Raw genomic sequence first — 5,917 nt, forward strand, 5'->3', positions numbered from 1 at the left:
CTAGGAGCAAGATCCTCAGAGAACAGTGGGAAAATGTTTTGGCTTTTTATTCCACATAATGCAAAGTGCTTTATACATAGTATGCACCCAACAGGATCTGTCCTGCAGAGAGTAGATATGCAATCCTTTTTAAAATGCATCATTTGACTGAAACAAGAATAAAAAGGCATTTTAGATTATGATAATGGAAAGGTCACATTTTAGAGTACTTTCCATATAATGGATTATCTGCTGTAACATCACCCAACAGGTTTAGTGTTGAATTTTAAATGGCCAAATTCAAATAATAATATCGACATTCTCACATTTACCCTTTATGACATGTCTTCACACACACTGTTTCATTTAATCATTCCCACAGAGAGTGTGTCATTCATATATGCAGGAAGTATGTGTACATGTATGAAGGTAAGCAGTACACTCTAGAGTGTACCCCAAAGAACATATAAACACAAGAAATTTCTGGTCTGGTGTCAGATAGATGACTATAACCTCAAAGTCCATGGACAAAGCCTCCGAAGATGTAAGTGTATGTGCATTTTTCAGGAATGAGGCTCTAAAACTTGAATCAGATTCTCAAAGGGGGAGGAGAGAGTCCACGACATGAAAAAGATTAGAAATCCCTGTTTAGGTAGACACTACAATAAGCAAGTAGGTATAGATGGTTTAGTGAACTCAGTAGCTTCCCACATGATGGTGTGTTGCACTATCTGGATCTGGGGAATTGGGAAAAAATTGCTTAATTTTCTTCCTTGCTCTCAGTTAATATACAATGAATATGGTGAGCTTCCTTTTTATTCACTTAGATTCTAATGAGAAACATGAAGAGATGGACATGTGAAAAAGGAAGGTGCTGCTGTGTGGGATACCCAGTGTATGTTCTGCTAGACCATGTGAGTTTATCAATGGTCTGCAGACAAACTGCATACTGGTAAGCTATTCCCCTTGGGAAACTGAGAACAGATGCTTGCTGACTTACAATTTTTCAGCTTTATAGTGGTTCAAAAGTGATATGCATACAGTAGAAACCATATTTTGAATTTTGAATTTTGAATTTCAATCTTTTCCTGGGCTAGTGATATGGTATAATACTCTTTTGTGACTGAGCTACAGCAGTGAGCCACAGCTCCCAGGCTGCCACATGGTCACAGGGAAACAACCAATATTCTAAAAGGCATTTTGCTGCTAAGCTAGGACATTCAACTGGTCAAGTGTATTAAGTGCATTATCAACCTGTGATGGATTTATTAGGACATAACCCTATTGCAAGTCAAGGATCATCAGCATATTCTCTTGAGTCACCAGGGTGTTATTGAAAAGATTTGTTTTATTTACTTGTTAGATGACCACAAAGTGACAATCTGAATCTTGAGACACACTTCCAGATCTTCTATTCTGGAACAACTCATGAAGAGAAAATGTATATCCAGTGGAGTAAAACTAAGAGAAGCATCCAGAATTAACTAAAGTATTGTCATATGCATTCCAAATCCTAAGACATTTGCAGATATCAACTTCCTGTAGTGGGAAATCATATAGAAGAGATTTATTTTCATTAAGCCCATTTTCTAAGTGCTGTTCACAAGATCATGCATTGGTTTCCTGAATGTCATCAGCCAAGACCTGATTTGTGCTTGTGTCCTGATTTTTCTCATCATAATATCCCCCAAATACTCTGCTTTATAGTTATATGTGCAATCGATCTCTATATAGAGATTTATGTCAAAATAGATGCCACAAGCTAGGAAATGCTAAATTAATCCCATTACTCTTTCTTGTGGGAAAGAAATGCTTGTTGTTGACCAAATATCAGCCTCACTGGCTGTTCACTGACTGGGTTAATAGTTCCAGAATGCTATTCCTGAGCAGTTGGAGTGTTCATTAAAACATTAATTCCCAGGCTATTCTAGAAACACAGTGAGAAGGAAGTATTAGAATAAATATAAATGTTTCCTTTTACTCAACACCCATACAATGTGTAACTTTTTATTACTAAGCTATTGAGAATACAATGAAAATTGTCCTTAATGCCAACATAAATGAGGTCAACTAATAACAGGAACAAAAACAAGAGAAATAAACAGAAATCAGAACCGCAATCATAACAACCAAAAGACCAGGTGAAAGGAAGTTCAGGAGAAAATCTAAACTGAGAAAACTGATTTAGACCTGAAGAGCTAAATGTGGGCAACCCTAAACCCCATGGGCCCTGCCAGTTGGCCCAATTCTGCCCTCATGTATAGGATTCCTTGGCCATAAATTATCTCCATCCTAAACCCTAGTTTAAAGCAAAATGGAATAAAACCACTGCATCAGCCCAACCCTCAGTCCCAGTGCATTCCTGCCAGAGAGTAGTCACCTAGGTCACACAGGGTTTCCCTGCTCTACTGGCTTCTCTCACACCATCCCAGGCTCTGTCCTGCCCTGGAAACTCCAGTTCATGTCATTTCCTAGAGAGAAAATCCTTCAAGCTAAGGCCGGGAGCCAACTCTGGATTTGACAGGTGTCTAACTTGGAGAGATCTCAGCATGTGTCTTGAGTATCCAGCATGGGTCTAACAGCTTGTACTGTTTTCAGAAAAGGCTCATTTGGGACACTTCCAAGTACCATAGAGTTTGGTGACCTGTGACTAGGAGCATGCCACTTCATTGGAACAACAGGATGCCAGCAGCAGGTCAGCCCATATAACAAACCAGTCATGCAGGAAAAACAAGGTGAGGCCCTGCATTCACAAACATAATGTTGGTATCTTTGCTATGGGGGAGCAGTCTGATGGAGAAATCTAATTTACACACATTTCTTGAGCAGTCACCCACATGCTCCCTACCTGGACAGGCCTTAGATTCTGTGGTGACAAGGCAAGATGACCAGCTTTGGCATTCGAGTCCAGATCTACCTCTAACAAGGTCAGAACTTGGTTGACCCTTCATTAAATTGATTCATCAGCTATTGATTGAGTACCTACCTCATGCCAGTCACAATTTCAGTGCTTGGAAACATAACCAGACAAAAAATAACCACATATCCTGCTCTTGGGAAGTTTATAATCTAAAAGACAATAAATTTCCTAAATAAATTATAAAAGTGTTAAGAGACAATAAGAAATATAGAACAATTAAAAAAAAAAAAAAGCAAGCCATCAGAAGTGTCAGGACTGGTGGCATAAAGGCTATGTGCATTGTAGTATTAAGAGGGTGCTCAGGATGGGCCTCATCAAGAACAAACATTGGAGTAAAGGCATGAAGGATACGAAGAACTAGTCAAGCAATTTATTTAGGATAACAGGAGAAGAGTGTTGCAGGGAAAGGAACTGACTAAAGCAAAGGATTTAAGACAATAGGGTGTGGAAAGTCAAGGAACAGTGAAAGCAGCAGAGTGGATAAGAACATAAATCAGAGAAGAGGACAGCAGGAAGAGGATGAGGAGACCATTCTGAAAATGGGACCAAGTGCCTCCTCTTGGCCCTCATTTCCTCTTCTGCATGGGACTGTGAAAAGGTGACAATAGGTGAGGTCGCCTAATGTCTGTGGTTTTTCTCCCACTCCCTTCGCCCCAAATGGCATAAGTAATACAAAAGAGTCCAAAATTAGGACCGGGAAGCTAGAGGTGTGCAGAGTGCAAACATTTTTAAATAAGACATTTAAATATTTGTTTTTCAACAGATTTGAACTTTTCATTGCTCTAGATTTTCAGCTGCAGCCAGCAGTCCAAGCTTAAGGCCACCTCCATCCCTGGCCAGGGTAGAGACTGGACAACCTAGAGAACAAAGGCCAAAGGGGAGAGTCCACGGTGGAAGAACACTGTCCACAAAGCATTGCCCTCACCTCTTTGTCTCTCCTCACCTTTCCCATCCCCATACTTGTCCCTAAACTATGGAATGAGGTCTTCTCCTGCTGCACAGAGTCTGTCATGTGGCTCTTCTGGTTGTGTGCCACTGGATACAGCCAAGAGATACCCAATTAGTTCTTTGGGGATGAAAGTAGGTATAAAACAGCAGGTTCTTAGGAATAAGAACAGTATGCCAGGGAGGAGAGAGAGTAACTGGTAGGCCTCCACAGAAGAGGAACACTTAACTCCAGAGGGCCTGGAGGGTTGCCGCCTTCCAGCCCTCCTGATGAAGGCAAGTTTGTTACAACCTTTTCCCTCTTCTCTCTTATGACCATTAAGAGGAAACCAAGAGGCATTTCCTCTTTCTACCTTGGAAGAAATGCAGGTGCTTGGATGAGAGCCTACTGCTGCCAAACTTCCAAAAACATGATTTCTTGTGGCAAATGCCTCTTTCCTTCACACAAAGCCTCTCACCCAAGGGACAGCCCAACGTGGAGAGGTATGTGAATTCCTTCCCAGAAGAACATAAGCTGTCTCCAGTGCCATGTTAGGTCAAAATGAACCCTAAGAATAGCTTTGGGTGAGAAATTAAGGAAACTGTGGCCTTGTTCTGCTTGTATGTAAATGAGTTCTGGGAATGCTTCTTCCTATTGCCAGACAGTCACTGGACCACTCCTCTTTCTCTTCCAAGAGCTGGCTGCCTTGTCTCTATTCTATAGCAGGTCACAGCTAAGAGCATGAACCTCCTACCTGACAATTCCTAAACCCAGTGAAAACTCTACCCTTGTTCACATTTTGCTTTTTTACTGTGTATAACATTTAGTATTCTTGTTGTTGTTCTTGTTGGTTTTGGTTTGGATACTGGAGATTGAACCTAGGGGCACTTTACCACTAAACTCTTTTTGAGACAGGGTCTAATTAAGTTGCTTAGGACCTCACTAAGTTGCTGAGGTTGGCCACCAATTTGCAATCCTCTTGCCTCAGCCTCTGGAGTAGCTGAGATTACAGGCATGCGTTATTTTTTAATTGACCATGTAATAATTGTACATATTTTGCTTTGCATGTGCAAGACCCTGGGTTCGATGACCAGCATTGCAAAAAAAAAAAAAAAAAACAACAAAAATGTACGCATTTATGGGATATGGTGTGATAATCCAGTATAGGTATATATTGGGTAATGATTAAATGGTGGCATTTATCTACACTTAATTTTCACTTCTTTGTGTTGGGAACCTTCAAACTTCTTTCTTCTATTACCTATTATAAAACACAAAATGTCATAAATTCTGTTGTAAATTCTGTGTTGTAAATCACCCTACTGTGTTTTAGAACAGTAAAACTTAACACTTTCCATCTGTATTTGGTACCCCTTATTGGACCTTTCTCAATCTTCCCCAACCCCAACCCCAGGCTCTGGAAACCACTATTCTACACTCTACTTCTATGAAATCAACTTTTCTAGCTTCCACATATGAGATATGCAGTCTTTGTCTTTCTGTGCCTGACTTATGTTGCTTAACATAATGTCCTCCAATTCCATTCACGCAGCTGAAAATAACAGGATTTCATCCTTCTTTGTGGTTCAATAATATTCCATTGTGTATATGTATCACATTTTCTTTATCCATTCATCCATCAATGCACACCTTGATTGATTCCACGTCTTGGTTATTGTGAACAGTGCTGTAATAGACATAGGAATATAGATATTTCTTAGATATACTAATGCCCCTATCTGTGCTTACCAAAGTTGGAGTTTAGGGAGAAGAATTAGATAGTGACCCTGACCTCAACACATTTTTACAAAGAGTTGGGGGAAGACAAAACTAATGCAAGAGATCAGGATGAGCTTTGGGAAAGAGTGAATAATTAATTCCAACCAGATGGTAATTACCACTGATGGTCAAAAGAGAGGAGAGTCAGGAGACCTAGATTTTATGGAAGATTAGAAATTTCATAATGCGGCCAATAAGGTGACTGGAAGGGATCTTGAGGACAAGTACAAAACAACTTGCATAACCAGGGTGTTGAAAGTCAGGGGGAAATGGTTGGAAGAAATTATCCATTAGGAAACCCAGGGTCCCTGGAG

This window comes from Sciurus vulgaris (genome assembly GCF_902686455.1).
Source record: "Sciurus vulgaris genome assembly, chromosome: 7".
Taxonomy (NCBI): Eukaryota; Metazoa; Chordata; class Mammalia; order Rodentia; family Sciuridae; genus Sciurus; species Sciurus vulgaris.